Here is a 16413-nt window from a genome sequence, read left to right as displayed (position 1 = left end):
ATTATTAACTTTGTTCCTTATGCTGTTCTATATGTCCCCTTGACTGTTTTGTAACTATCAGTTTGTACTACTCAACCCTCTCACCTTTTCACCCAGTCTCCAAGCCCTCTCCCTTCTGGTAACCATCAGTCTATTCTCTGTGTCTGTGAGTCTGTATCAATTTTCTTTATTTTGTTCTTTAGATCCCACATGTAAGTGAAACCATTCCTTTTCGTTGCTAAATAATATTCCATTGTATAAATACATTACATTTTAATAATTTAATCAGTTATTTATATTAATATTTTATCAGCTGATAGATTTTTGGATGGTTTTCATTTTTAACTGTTATGAATAATATTGAATAATATTATTGAATAATATGAATAATATTCACGGAGAAGTTTTTGTATGAACATACACTTTCCCTTCTTAGTTCTTTGGAAATCTACTTAGGAGTGGAATTGCTGTGTTGTATGGTAACACTGTTTAACTGTTTGAGGAACTGCCATTTAATTCTAGCCACTCTAGTGGATGTGAAGTACTATTTCACTGTGGTTTTGATTGACATTTCTGTAATAATGAAGTTGAGCATCTTTTCATGTGTGGGTTTTGTTTTGTTTTTGCCATTTATAGATCTTCTTTGGAGAAATGTTTAATCAGAAACCTTGCCTATTTGGTAGTTGGGTTATTAATCTTTATTAAGGAGTTGATGATTAGAATTGGTGATTCTAAAGAATTGGTGATTAGATTCTTGCTTGTTTTAAAATAGTCATCTGGAACAGCATCAGTATTTAAGGTAACTGAGACCCAGAGATTTCCTGAGGAATCAAGATCTCTTTTTACATGTTTTCCAGAGCCAACCTCATTTACTTTCATGGTTTCAGTTAGGGACCCATATACTTATGGTCTCCAAACTGATATTTATAGCACTGAACACCATCATTAGCTTTGTGCTTAAATTTCAGTTGCTTACTGGAATATTTATTTTATTTTATTTGTTTGTTTATTTTTCTTTTTAGGTTTCACATATAAGTGAAATCATATGGTATTTATCCTTCTCTGTCTGAGTTCACTTAGCTTAATACCCTATAGGTCCATCCATGCTGTATCAAATGGTAAGATTTCATTCTTTATCTGGCCAAGTAATATTCCACTGTATATGTGTTACTGGAATATACCTGGATATTTCAGAATCTTATAAAAATTAACGTATCCACTTCTGGCCAAGATGGAGAAGTAGGTAGACACACTATGCCTCCTTGCACAACCAAAATTAAGGACAAAAAAATTTAGAAACAAAAAAACAACCAGAACTGCCCTGGCTGGTGTAGCTCAGTGGATTGAGCACGGGCCTGTGAACCAAAAGATTGTGGTTCGATTCCTCATCAGGGCACATGCCTGGGTTGCAGGCCAGTTCCCAGCAGGGGCCAGTTCCCTGCAGGGGATGCACCAGAAGCAACCATACATTGATATTTCTCTCCTTCCCTTCCCTTCTAAAGATAAATAAATAAAATTTAAAAAAAAAACAACCAGAACTGACAGAAAATTGAACTCTACACCAAAGTGACCAGTAAAAAGGGGTCTCGGCAGGAAAAAGTGGTGGCTGGCAGATTCGGGCACTGGGTGGCAACGGTCAGACCCAGTGAGGCACACAAGGCAGTTGGCTGACCACGGTCACACAACCACGGTCACACAATCGTGCGCAGATAAACCAGGCAAAAACGTGCAGCAAGACAGACCATGAAACCTAGGGCTCTAGCACAGGGAAATAAAGCCTAAAAGCACTGATTGAAAACACCTGTGGGGATTGAGGTGCCAGGAGAAACTCCCACCCTCACAGGAGAGTTCTTTGTAGAGACCCACAGGGTCTTAGAATGTACACAAGCCCACCCACCCAGGAACCAGCACCAGAAGGGCCCAATTTGCTTGTGGGAAGCAGAAGAAGGAACTGAAATCAGAGAGCGGAGCAAGCGCCAGTGTGCTCTCTCTGACCCCACTCCCACATAAAGCGTCACAACCCAGCAACTGGGTTGCCCCTCCCTGATGAACACCTAAGGCTCTGCACCTCATACGTAACAGGTACAACCAGACCTAAAAAAATGGCTCAAATGGAAGAACAAATCAAAGTCCCAGAGCCAATACATCTAAGCAACCAAGAGATAACCAACCTATCAGATGCATAGTTCAAAGAACTGGTGATCGGGATGCTCACAGAATTGGTTGACTTTGGTTGCAAATTAGATGAAAAAATTTCACTTAGTGAAATGAAGCAAAATGCACAGGTAAGTAATAGTGATGGGGAAAAAACTGGGACTCAAATCAATGGAGTGGATCAGAAGGAAGAAAGAAACAACCAAACAGAAAAGAATGAAGAAACAAGAATTCAAAAAAAAAATGAGGAGAGGCTCAGGAACCTCCAGGTCATCTTTAAACGTCCCAACATCCAAATTATAGGGGTACCAGAAGGGGAAAAGGAACAGCCACAAGTGGAAAACTTATTTGAATAAATAAGAAAGGAGAACTTTCCCAATCTGGCTAAGGAAATAGACTTCCAGGAAGTCCAGGAAGGTCAGAGAGACCCAAAGAAGTTGGATTGAAGGGGGGACACACCAAGGCACACCATAAGTATATTAGCCAAGATTAAAATGAAGGAGAGAATCCTAGAAGCAGCAAGAGATAAGAGGACAGTCACTTACAAAGGAGTTCCCATCAGACTGTCAGCTGTTTTCTCAAAAGAGACCTTACAGTCTGGAAAAAAGTATTCCAAGTCATGAAAAGCAAGGAGCTACATCCAAGATTGCTCTATACAGCAAAGCTTTCATTTAGAATGGAAGGGCAGATAAAGTGCTTCTAAGATAAGGTCAAGTTCAAGTAGTTCATCATCACCAAGCCCTTATATGAAATGTTAGAGGGACTTATTTAAGAAAAAGAAAATAAAAATATATGAATAGTAAAAAGATGGCAAACTCACAAATATTAACAACCACACCTAAAACAAAAGCAAACTAAGCAAACAACTAGAACAGGGACAGAACCACAGAAATGGAGATCACATGGAGGGTTCGAGACAGGTGAATGAGAGGAGGAGAGAGGGGGAAAAGGTACAGAGAATAAGTAGCATAGATAGTAGGTAGAAAATAGACAGGGGGAGGGTAAGAATAGTATGGGAAATATAGAAGCTAAGGAACTTATGACACATGGACATGAACTAAAGGGGGGGAATGTGGGTGGGAGGAGGTGTGCAGGGTGGAGGGGAATGAAGTGGGGGAAATGGGACAACTGTAATAGCATAACTAGTAAAATATATTTTAAAAATTACAACTAAAAATGAACAAATCCAAATTGAAATTAAAATAATTTTAATATTCTACCCCTCCTCTGCCCTCTAAATGACTCTGCTAAAACTTTCTTCTCTCTTCCTCCCATTATCAATTCTACTTTTGCTATTTTAAAATTTTACCTGGCTGGTGTGGCTCAGTGAATTGAGTGTTGACCTGCAAACTGAAGGGCACATGCCTGGGTTGCAGGCCAGGTCCCCTCAATTGAGGGCATGCAAGAGGCAAACACACATTGATGTTTCTTTCCCTCTCTGTCTCCCTCCCTTCCCCTCTCTCTAAAAATAAATGAATAAAATCTTTTAAAAAATTCGTTTTTGCTTCTCTATCTTCCCCACCCCTATCTCCATTTGTCAGGACCTCATCAACTCACTTATCTGGAGATTAAGTATCATAGAAACTAAATTGAGCCATGGCTGGTGTAGCTCAGTGGATTGAGCACCAGCTTGCAAACCAAAGGGTTGCTGGTTGGATTCCCAGTCAGGGCACATGCCTGGATTCCAAGCCAGGTCCCCAGTGGAGCATGCTCAAGAGGCAACCACACATTGCCACAATTATTTCTGTGATTTTGGTTTTCATGTCTGTCTTCCCCACTAGATTGCAAGTTCCTTGAAGAGAGGGGGCTTGTTGAGAGAATGAAGGAAAGCAAAGTATGAATTTAGAATTGCTAGAGCTGAATAGATTTAGAACAGAATTTAGAATAATTGCCTTTATAAGTTCCTGACTGACTTGCTGAAAGCAGGGAAGATTGTCCTGGAAAAGACATGGAAGTCAGGCTGGAGGGCTTATGTGTCATTCACATTTGTATCTTCAGCACCTAGAAAGGGTCAGACTATTGAATGAGTGGCCACATGGGATACGTACCCTCATCACCCTCATAAATATGAGGTGATGAGGACTGGACTCCTGTGGCAGTACAAACGGAAAGCAAACAGTGATTGGGTCAACTCTTAAGAGGGCAGACCTCACTGGTCTTAATTATGGGAAATCAGTTGGCCCTCAATGACCATGGGTTTCACATCCATGGATTCAACCAACAACAGATCAGAAATATTCCCCAAAATGTTATATTGTAGCTGACACATAGTTAGACCTATGGTGGTTGTGTCTGTACTGAACACATGCAGACTTTTTTCCTTGTCATTATTTCCTAAACAATATAGTCTGGTAACTATTTACATAGTATTTACATTGTATTAGGTATTATAAGTAATCGAGATTATTTAAAGTATACAGGAAGCTATGCATAGGTTATATGTGTTTGCCATTTTATATAAGGGACTTGAGTATCCTCAGATTTTGGTATCTGCAGAGGGTCCTGGAACCACTCCCCTATGGATACGGAGGAACTACTGTATGTGTGGATAAAAGGAAAAGAAATAGTAAAAAATAACCATAAAAGTTTTGTGGGTAGGGGTGGTATATGCAGAAAAAAGCAGCGTGGCTAGTTGGGAATATTCTCTGAAGTTTACTCCCACAGCTTAGAGAAAAACCAGAGGCTGCCTCCAAATCTGATTATTGATTACAGAGTGTAGACTCTCTCCCCCAACACCTCTTCTTTGTTCAGCATCTGTCCTGGAATTTACTAGTTCATTCTTCCTTCAGTTTCTTGTTTTGTTTTTCGCTCATTTTGTCATTCAATAACCTGGAGAAGGCAACAAAGGGTAGATCACAGAGGACTCTTGCATGCCTTTCTAAGGAGTTTAGATTTTGTTTAGTAGGCAATAGGGAGGTAGTGAGGGGTTAAAAAGGTGAGCTTTGTGGTCATTTCCAGGTTTTTGAAAAGTGTTAGCAATGCGGAGCATAAATCTGAGGAGCAATGTAGGCAAGGAAAACTGGAGACGAGGCATATGAAGAATAAGGCCTCTGCTGGGAGCATACCTAGCAAGGGTCCGTGAAAGCTGAGATCTAAGCACTGTGCTTTGTACACCCAGAGGAAGAGCTTCCTTTTTCAAGTTCAAACAAAACATCATTTGGGCCAGTGACAGATAAGCCAAGACACCAGTTCCTAGACTCTTTTTAAAAAAATTTTCTTTGAGATATAATGGACATAACATTATAATTTTCAGATGTTTAATGTAGCGATCTTATATTCGTATATATTACAAAATGATCATCACAGTTAGGTTCAGTTAATACCCATCACCATACATAGTTACAAAAATTTTTTTCTTGCGATGAGAACTTTCAAGATCCACTCTTCTACATACTTTTAACTATGCGATACAGTATTATTAACTATAATCACCATGCTGTACATTACATCCCTATGACTAATTTTATAATTGGAAATTTGTAATTTTTGATCCCCTTTACCCATTTTGTCCACCCCCACTTTCCTCAAGCAACTACCAACCTGTTCCCTAAATCCATGAGCTTGGTTTTTTGTTTTGTTTTGTTTTATTAGATTCCACATATAAGTGAGATCATATGGTATTTATTATTTTTTTGTCTGATTTATTTTGTTTAGCATAATACCCTCAAGGCTCATCCATGTTGTTGCAATGGCAAGATTTTATTTTTTATGGTTGAGTAATATTCCATTGTATATAATACTCCATTTAAATATACATCTATCCATAGATGAACGTTTAGGTCATTTTCATGTTTTGGCTATTGTAAATAATGCTGCAATGAACATGGAGGCACATCTCTCTCTCTTTTTATTAGTTACAGTTGACATTCAATATTATATTAATTTCATGTGAACATGATAGTGGTTAGACATTTATATAATTTATGAAGTGATTCCCCAATATGTTTAGTACCCACTTGGCACCATACATAGTTATTAACTTATTACTGACTATACACCCTAACTATACACCCTATGCTGTACTTTATATCTCTATGACTATTTTGTAACTACTAATTTGTCCTTCATAATACCTTCACCTTTTTCACTTATCTCCAACCCACCTCCTAACAGGCAACCATCAATTTGTTCTCTGTATCTTGAGCCTGTTCTTTTTAAACATTTTGACTTTTTTTTTTTTTTAAAGAGTGGGAGAGAAACATCAGTGTGTGGTTCCCTCTCATGTGTCCCTTACTGGGGACCTGACCTGCAACCCAGGCATGTGCCCTGACTGGGAACTGAACCAGTGATCCCCCACTTTACAGGCCCGCGCTCAATCCACTGAGCCACACTAGCCAGGGTTTGACTTTTTTTTTTAAAGATTTTATTTATTTATCTGTAGAGAGGAAGGGAAGGAGAGAGGGAGAGAAATATCAATGTATGGTTGCTTCTCGTGCGTCCCCTGGTGGGAATTGCCCTGTAACCCAGGCATGTGCCCTGACTGGGAATCAAACTGCGAACCTGTGGTTCGCAGGCCTGTGCTCAATCCACTGAGCTACACCAGCCAGGGCTCTTGAGCCTGTTTTTATTTTCTTTGTTCATTGATTTTTTTTTCTTTAGATTCCCCCATCAGTCCCGTTCCTTCCTGATTAGTCCAAGAAGTCCCTATGGATGTGTGTCTCACCTGCTTCCTCCTTGTGGCTGAACCACGGGAGTTGGTGGCTCTGATTTAGACTGCATGGCTTGCCTCTCAGTGTCTTAGGAGAGTGGGGCTGTCGCTCATTTATTGATGAAGACATTAAGGTCCCAAACTGGTTACTAGTATACTGAGAAATTTTGTTTATGAAGTCTTTCCTTACCCACCAGTTACAAAGATATTCTACACTTTCTTCTATTTATTCTTTTCATCTATCACATTCAGGTTGAATTCCATCTAAAGTCTACTTTTGTGGCTGGTGTGAAACATAGGTCATTTTATTTCTTTCCATTTGGTTATTACCAGTTTTTCCAATACAGTTTTGATCAGTGACAGGTTACATATGTGATGGTGATCCCATAAAATTATAATGGAGCTGAAACATTCCTATTGCCAAGTGACATCTTAAGCCATCGTAATGTAGTGATGCTGGTGTAAACAAGCCTACTTCACTACCATCTTATAAAAATATAGCACATATAATTATGCGAAGTATATAATACTTTATAATAAATGAATGTTATTGGTTTATATATTTACTATGCTATTTACCATTTTTTTTAGTGTGTACTCTTTCTACTGATTAAAAATTTTGCTGTACAGAAAGAAAGAAGGAACTCCTACCCTTCACGACAGTATGGATGGGTCTGGAGAGCATTATGCTAAGAGAAATAAGCCCGGCAGTGAAAGAAAAATACCATATGATCTTACCTATAAGTGGAACCTAATCAACAAAACAAACAAGGGAGCAAAATAGATAAAGAACAAACCAACAGTGACCAGAGGGGAGGGAGAAGGGGGACAACAGGGGAAAGAAGGGGAAAGGTCAAGTCAAGGAACATGTATAAAGGATACCTGGACAAAGACAATGGGGGTTGGGGTGGGGGAAGGATTGAATGTGGGAGGTGGGGGTTGGGTAGGGCAGGGGGAGTAATGGGGGAAAAGTGGGGACAACTGTAATTGAAGAACAATAAAAAAATTTCAACACACACACAAAAAACAGATAAAATAATGAAAGTAAGTGTAACAAAATTTTCCAAAACATAAAAAAAATAAAAAGTTTTGCTCTGGCTGGTATAGCTCAGTGGATTGAGCGCGGGCCTGTGAACCAAAGGATTGCAGTTCAATTCCCAATCAGGGCACATGCCTGGGTTGAAGGCCAGTTCCCAGCAGGGGACACATGAGAGGCAACCATACACTGCTATTTCTCTCCCTCTCTCCTCCCCTTCCCTTCTAAAGATAAATAAATAAAATCTTTAAAAAAAAAGTTTGTTATAAAACAGTATGCCATGGTACAGCACAGTGGCAGCCTCGTGCAGCTGTCTCTTCATGTCAGGATGGGCGGAGTAGGAGGAAGTAGCAGCTGAACTACAACCCGGAAAAGACAGCTGACGTCAAACCAGAGAGCCGGAAAGGGCAGGCTATGCCAAAACGGATATCCGCATAGCAACCTGAGCCCAAGGAGAACCACCAATGATATATTGCCGCTTTGTTCAAAGGGGACCAATCCCCAGCTCCCACGAAGAGAGCCAGAGAGCGGACCAAAATAAAATCCTGCCATATTCCCTGCTTGGGCGCTACTTCCCTGGCTCCACTCTGTGGACTGGGGAACCGCGGGTGCGGCAAACTCCAGTAAAGCTCTATACTGCCTAACTTTGTGGTTGACTGGCATTTCTTCCTGGGCGGAGCCTAAGAAAACTTTTCACTTGATTGTATCATTTTCTCTTATGCTTTATTTAATCTCATGTTGTTTTGTTGATTGTAACCCCTAAGTGTTCACATACTGCATAATTGCCCAGTGACCCATTTTTTCAGAACCTATCCCCATCATTGAACAATGCTTGACTGCATTAGGTATTAATATTGCAAAAATAACTTTATTTAATCAATAATTTTGTGGTGCTGCTTTTATGGTTTATTAAATTCTCACATATACATGTCGATCTCTAAGTTATCCTGTTTCAAGGGTTTATTTGATTGTGCTTGCAACAATACAGCTTTTTTGTAGGAAACCATCTGCATGGCCAGGGCCCAGCCCCCAGTGGCAAATATTTACTGCAAAGTAACTTCCTAAAAACCATACTAACCTTTCCAAGGACCAATGTAACCGGTTCAACCACTTTTGCCTTTTCATTTGCAAATATCCCTCTTCTGTGATGTGATTAGCAGAGTTGCTCCTTTGTTTTCTGTAAAAGGTAACCACCTAAAGCAACCTGTGCATAGTAAATGAAGACCATCATGTAATGTGCCAAGAAACCCAATAAAGGCTGGTCACGGCAAGGGCCTCGGCTTTTGTTCCCCTTGAGAGAAAAGCCATGATGTCCCTTTTCCTCCATTGGACTTGGTAGTCCATGTGAATATCTCATTTCATCCATAATGATGTGGACACTGCCCGCCGGTGCCCCATCAGCTGGAGCCCAGGATCAGGGACCCAGAGGCCACGAGCCATCGTTGCTATGGACAACACACCAACTTGGTTGTAGTGCGCGCACCAGCCCAAGGTAAGGGCCTACGACCCCGAGTGCTGTCGGGGAAGGTCGTGGGATGTGTTGGATTACATTTTCTTCCTAGGTCGCCCTCTCTTGTGACGGCTTTGCAACTGTACCTTCTTTAGTAAGCAGGAGCCTTGCTCCCTCTCCCAAGCTTTTGCCGTAACCTTGTCGGCATGGTTGAGCAGTTAAGAGCCACAAAGGCGCTCGCTGCAACACTGTAAAAGTACTCACAAGCTGATCCCCATGGCACAATCCCCAGCTAGGTCTAGGCTTGGGAGAAAGAGCAAAGATTTTCCCTTTAATCAGCTTTAAAAATATCAACTAGTTACAGGACAGTTTATAGGCATCTCAGCAGATTCTTTTAAGTCACCCCTTGCGGCTCCTTCAGTTTTGCCTTTTCCCTCCATCCAGCATAGAGATTTAAAGGTGCAGGTGGAGAAAAGGCAAAAATTGAAACTGGTTTTGTAATCGCTGTGCTTGCGGCGGGAGGAATTTCAGAAAAGATTCTTTTATTTGTTAAAAAAATTTCTTTGAAGGTTTCTGCGAATCCTCAACCATGGGGGAACCGGCTCCCTAAAGGAAAAAGAGCAATGTTTTAGGTTCAGCAGCATTTTGGGGCCGCTGAATGTCTCCTAGATAACGGATCTTTGCATTTTGGAAGTATGGAACAGAAGGGACTGATGCGCACTAGGTAGGCCCTTCTCACGGTTCCCGCCAGGGGCCCCCGAGTCTCCTGGCCCGCCTGGTGGGCTCGGCAGTGGCACCGGCGCCTGTGCGAGCTCACGGCAGGGCTGCAGCCACTGGCGCGAGCACACTCTCGGTGAATGGAGGGGGGCTGGGTCTCTCCTCCAGACCAGCAGTGGCGCAGAGGGAAGACTGGTTTCCCTTGCTTTCCTTTCTCTCCTGTGCACGCCGAGAGAGACCCTTCCCCACACCCGCACCCGGCATGGGTTGCAGTCTGGGACACACGGGCTCAGTTGCGACCAGCCAGGTGAGGAGGTGCGTGCCTGTAAGTCCCAGCTATTTGGGAGGCTGAGGCAGGACTGGATTGCAGTGCGCTATGCCCATCGGGTGTCCTCACTAAGTTCGGCATCAATATGCTGACTTCCTGGGAGTGGGGGGGCCACCAGGTTGCCTAAAGAGGGGTGAACCGACCCAGGTTGGAAATGGAGCAGGTCAAAACTCCCATTTTAAAAAAATAAATGTATTTGAGCCCTGGCTGGCATAGCTCAGTGGTTTGAGCGCGGGCCTGCGAACCAAGCAACTATGGTTCGATTCCCAGTCAGGGCACATGCCTGGGTTGCAGGCTAGTTCCCAGCAGGGGCCACACGGGAGGCAACCATACATTGATATTTCTCTCCCTTTCTCCTTCTCTTCCCCTCTAAAGATAAAAAATATATATTTTTAAAAAAAGTAAATGTATTTGCCAGTAGAGAAAAAACTTTCTGAAAGTTGTGAATGTGTTCATAAATGTGTCACTCTAAAGCATGCTATTAGTGGGATGGGGGGATATGACATGTTAAAGAAATATTAAGAATCCTCCTTGTTTATGCCAGAGCTGTGACCTTTATTATAAAAATGAAATATAGGTATACTGTCTCCCTGGGAGAACTAGCCCTTCTCCACAGAAGACAAAGTACCATTTTTTTTTAACTCAGTACCCGTAAACACTGATCATTTCCTTGGGGAAGAACTGGCTATTCTCCCAGATAGCCAGCTTTTGTCTAAAACATACTTTTTCAGAGCACCTCCCCACCCCCATCTTTCCCACTTTTCTTGAAAACTCTGAACCTAGGAGCTACCAGGTCCTGAGAACAACAGGGCAATTAACATGCCGCTTAAACTCATTGCAGCTTGTGGAAATGGTAGGGGGCCTGTCTTTCCAAGCCCTTAGCAAGGCACCCCCATCTACAGGAGTTAATCCTCAAGAACTAAGTTCTCAAATAATTTGGCAAACAGATGTCACTCATTATGCTCCCTTTGGAAAATTCAAATACGTTCATATTTCTATTGATACTTATTCTGGCACTTTACATGCATCTGCTTTAACAGGAGAATCTGCTAAAAATATACAAGCCCATTGGCTTGAGGCCTTTAGTCATTTAGGACAGCCTCAGCAAGTTAAAAGGCCTCAGCAAGTTAAAACTGATAATGGTCCTGGATACTTTGCCCATTCTCCTTAGGTTTTTCATCAGCATTGGAATATCCAACATAAAGCAGGAATATCTTACAATCCAACTAGTCAGACAATTGTAGAACGGGTTCATCATACTTTTAGAAATCTTCTTAAGAAACAGGAAAAGGGGGAGTCATGAGTCCTTTCCACCCAAATTTGATTATGTTAGCACTGTTTACCTATAATTTTCTGAATAGTGTTGAATCACTTTGTACTCCAATTAAGAAACATTTTCAGAAGAAGGAACCAAAGTCATCTCATCCTCAGGTTTTATATAGAGTTTTGCTGGGAGATGGCTCTTGGCAAGGCCCTGTAGACCTCTTAGCTTGGGGAAGAGGGTATGCATGTGTTTCCATACCTACAGGTCCTATTTGGCTACCAGCCAAAAGAGTAAAGCCTTATCATGAGCAGGACAGACACTAAGCTCTGCTACCTGAAGCTGAGAACCAATCGACTGACAGACCAGATGGCCCGGCAGACCCTGAACAACCAGAAGGAAAAGGGACATTCACACCGTCACTCATGGGCCTGGGTCTGCCAACGGAGGAGGATGGGGCCTGCTCCAATGACAGGGGCTGAGGCCCAAGAGCATTGTGCAGAGGGCAGCAACCCCTCAGTGCCCCATAGTGTTCAATGGTTGGACCCTGAAAACTGTTTCTTTTTTTTCTTTTAAATTTATTTTTTTATTGATTATGCTGTTACAGTTGTTCTATTCCCCCCCTTCATTCCCCTCCATTCTACCCCCTATCCCCACCATTACCCCCCTTTAGTTTATGACCATGTGTCTCAAGTTCTTTAGATTCTATATTTCCCATACTATTCTTGCCCCCCATCTATTTTCTATCTACTGTCTATGCTACTTATTTTCTGTACCTTCTCCCCCCTTCTCCTCCTCCCACTCCCCTGTTGCTAACCCTCCTTGAGATCTTCATTTCTATGGTTCCACTCCTGATCTAGCTGTCCTTTTAGTTTGCTTTTGTTTTAGGTGTGGTTGTTAATAACTGTGAGTTTGTTGTCCTTTCACTGTTCATGTTTTTTTTAACTTCTTTTTCTTAGATAAGTCCCTTTAAAATTTCATATAATAAGGGCTTGGTGATGATGAACTCCTTGAATTTGATCTTATCTGAGAAGCACTTTATCTGTCCTTCCATTCTAAATGAAAGTTTTGCTGGATAGAGCCATCTTGGTTGTAGGTCTTTGGATTTCATGACTTGGAATACCTCTTTCCAGCCCCTTCTTGCCTGTAAGGTCTCTTTTGAGAAATCCGCTGAGAGGAACTCCTTTGTAGGTGACTGTCCCCTTAGCTCTTGCTGCTTCTAGGATTCTCTCCTTCATTTTAATCTTGGCTAATGTAATTATGATGTGCCTTGGTGTGTTCCTTCTTGGGTCCACCTTCTTTGGGACTCTCTGAGCTTCCTGGATTTCCTGGAAGTCTATTTCCTTTGCCAGATTGGAGAAGTCTCCTTTCTTATTTATTCAAATAAGTTTTCCACTCATGGCTGTTCCTCCTCCCCTTCTGGTACCCCTATAATTTGGATGTTGGAACATTTAAAGATGTCCTGGAGGTTCCTAACACTCTCCTCATTTTTTTTTTTTTTGAATTCTTGTTTCTTCATCCTTTTCTCTTTGGTCATTCTTTTCCTTCTTCTGGTCCACTCTTTTGATTTGAGTCCCAGTTTCCTTTCCATTACTATTGGTTTCCTGTGTATTTCCCTTCATTTCAATTAGTTTAGCTTCCATATGTTCCTCTAATTTATGACTAAAATCAACCAGTTCTGTGAGGATCCTGATCACCAGTGTTTTGAACTGTGCATCTGAAAGTTTGGCTATTTCTTCCTCGCTTAGATTTATAGGCTCTGGGGCTCTGAGTTTTTCTTGAGCCATGTTTTGATCTGTTCGTGCCTGTTACCTATGAGGAGCGGAGCCTTAGTTGTTTACCAGGGTGGGGCAACTCAGTGGCTGGTTTGTGACGCTGTATGTGGGGGCGGGGTCAGAGAGGGACAATGGCAGTTCTCTCTGCCGCTTTCTGCCCCTGGGGCCTGCGCGATCAGTCTCACCACCGCTAGCTCCTTCTCCGGTTTATCTGAGCGTGAATATATGACCGCCACAAGCCCTCATTGGGTCCGCCTGCTTCTCCACACCTGGGATCCGCCCACAGCTGCTGGCGCACCTGGGTCAGTCCAGTGGCTCTTTCCTGCCTGACCCAGCTCTGCTGCTGGCTCTGCCCCTCTTACTGGTTTGGCTGAAGGGTTCGTTGCTGTCAGACTTTTGTGTAGTTCAGTTTTCTGTGGTTTGGCTGCGTGTTTGTTGCTAAAACTTTGTTGTTTTTAAACTTGGTTGTGCGAAAAGGCATAGTGCTTCCACCTATGCCTCCATCTTGGCAGAAGTCCAGGTTTCTAGTTCTTTACACTTAACAGAATTTTCCCAATTTTTACTATGGGAATGCATTATTTGATAAAGAAATAAAATCTATTAAGATATGAGAAACAAAACAAAAGCAAAGAGCATTATCTAAACCTTTTAATGTTTAAAATAGTTATGGGCTTGTAAAGCTTTTACCTTTACTAGAAATATCTTCCTCATCCAGCTCAAACATTTTAACTGTTTTTTAAATTAATTAATTTATTTTTAGAGAGGAAGGGAAGGAGATAGAGAGGGAGAGAAACATGAATGTGTGGTTGCCTCATGTGCACCCCTTCTTGGGACCTGAACTGGCTTTCAACCCAGGCATGTGCCCTGACTGGGAACTGAATCGGCAATCCTTTGGTTCACAGACCCATATTCAATCCACTGAGCTACACGAGCCAGGGCAAATTTTAATTCTTATCTAAGCTTGAATTCCTGGCCTTTCTTGATTTTGTTCTTTTGTCCAACCTCTCTGCAAGTGACAAATAATCTTTTCCTTTTCAGAACACCAATAATTTAGCTTAAATTTTACTGTAATAACATTGAGAAATTATCGAACAGTTACTGTGTTCCTATTTGCCCTGGGTAGGGACTTGCCTAGTTAAAAAGCTGAAGTTTTTGCTTCTATCCAGTGTAAATGTTTACAGGCTTGTACCTGCCCATTTTAGGTTTTCCTGTTCAAATGCTTGTTGTTGTTTTTTTTTCTATAGATTAGTTTTTAAGCTTTAAAATGAAATATAACAGAGAAAATTACACAGATTTTAACTGTACAGCTTGATAAATTTTCACAAAATGAACTCACATGGACAATCAACACCCAGATCAAGAAGTAGAATATTTCAGCCCTATGGCAGCCCCCACAGAAGCCCCCTTAAGCTCCTTCCAATAACTGCCCCCATAACTAATCACTTCTCATGTCTATCACCATAGATTAGTTTTTCCTGCTTTTGAATGTTATGGAAACTGAATCATATGCTAGGTGTTCCTTTACTCTTTTGCTCAACATTTTATCTAAGAGGTTTTTCAGGTTGTTGCATGTTGAATTTGGTGTATTCAGTCTTTTTGTTGTGTGGTATGTGATTGTACGAATATGCCACACTTTGTTCATTCTACTCTTGATGGACATGGTTGTTTCAACTCTAGGCTAACATTAATAGTGCTGGTATGTCCTTGTAGGCTTTTAATTTTTTTCAGTCAGCTCATAGGATGATGTGCATGTCATAGTGTCATGCTATAATCAAAGTATAAAGCAATAATGCCGTGTCTTGCCCAGTTCTCTGGTTCTACCACCACCATATTGCATCAAATCATGCAACTGCTCTTAGTCTATATATGCGTATGCATGTGTGTGTGTGATTTTCTCTTTACAAACTGAAATCACGCTATATATGCAGTTCTCTATTCTGTTGATTTCATATAACTTTATATTGTGAGCATTTTCCCACCTTATGAAAATTCTTACAAAGTGTAATTTTTAACGGAGATATACCATTCTGTCTTATGGCTGTGCCATCATTTACTTAAAATTTAGGTTGTCTCTAGTTCTTTTCCATGTTAATAACCTATGGATAAATTACTTGAATATAAATCTTTGTTTCTTTTGCATGTTTGCTGGGAATATTACTGAGAATTCTCCATATGGCAAGAGTAATATCATGTGTAGTTTAGGGTAGCAGGCACACTACATGTCTTTCTTATGACATAACTGACTTTATTCCACTAATACCTTTATCTTAGAAATGAGAACAGTTTTCCACTTACTGGGCCCTATGGATTTAGCTTTCCCAGCTTAGTCTCTTTACCTTTGTCCCTAAGAAATGGACAGGTGTGCACGACCAGCTCTTCCAATCTGTAACAACTCCAGAGCCTCCCTCTCTGTTTCATTACAGGTTACACTGTAGAGGGAGGCAGTTAGGAGAATTGCTTCCTCATTCAAGGATAATCAGGCAGGAGCAGGTGATATGAGTGGGACAGTGTAGGGAAAGGCAAGAGACAGGCTGCAGAGTCATGATTTGCCCCATTTTTGATATGTTTTCATAACTGTTTGGCAGAGGGTTCTAGGTACCCCTGAGATAGCTGCTGTTTTCAGCATCCCTTCATTTGTGCTGCACAGTCCATGCCTTCCAGCTTCCTTAGAAACCTAGTTACTTTCATTCAACAAATACTTACTGTGGCCTACTATGAGCCAGATATAGCTATAGTCTCTGGATCTACACATGCACAAGTGAATAAAACAAAGTCACTGCCCTCGTGGAGTACACGTTGTAGTTGGGGGTGTGTGTGGAAATAAACATATGAACAAAGAAATCACCTGTAATATGTCAAATCATACGTATTATGGAGAAAAATAAACAGCGTAAGGGATGGAGAGAGCCACTTTTAACCCACAAACATGTTCAAGTCTCTCCTTGTGAAATAGGATTCCATTTCATTTTGTAACCATAGTCCACTCTTGCTTCCTTTACAGCAAGGCTCCTTAAAGAAGACATCTATATGTGCTTTTCTTACTTCCTCATCTCTCAATCACGCAA

The sequence above is a fragment of the Artibeus jamaicensis genome, unplaced genomic scaffold, assembly GCF_021234435.1.
Source record: "Artibeus jamaicensis isolate MK-2021 breed Jamaican fruit bat unplaced genomic scaffold, CSHL_Jam_final scaffold_474, whole genome shotgun sequence".
Taxonomy (NCBI): domain Eukaryota; kingdom Metazoa; phylum Chordata; class Mammalia; order Chiroptera; family Phyllostomidae; genus Artibeus; species Artibeus jamaicensis.
The sequence above is the reverse complement of the archived record's forward strand: the minus strand, read 5'-3'. Positions refer to the sequence as shown.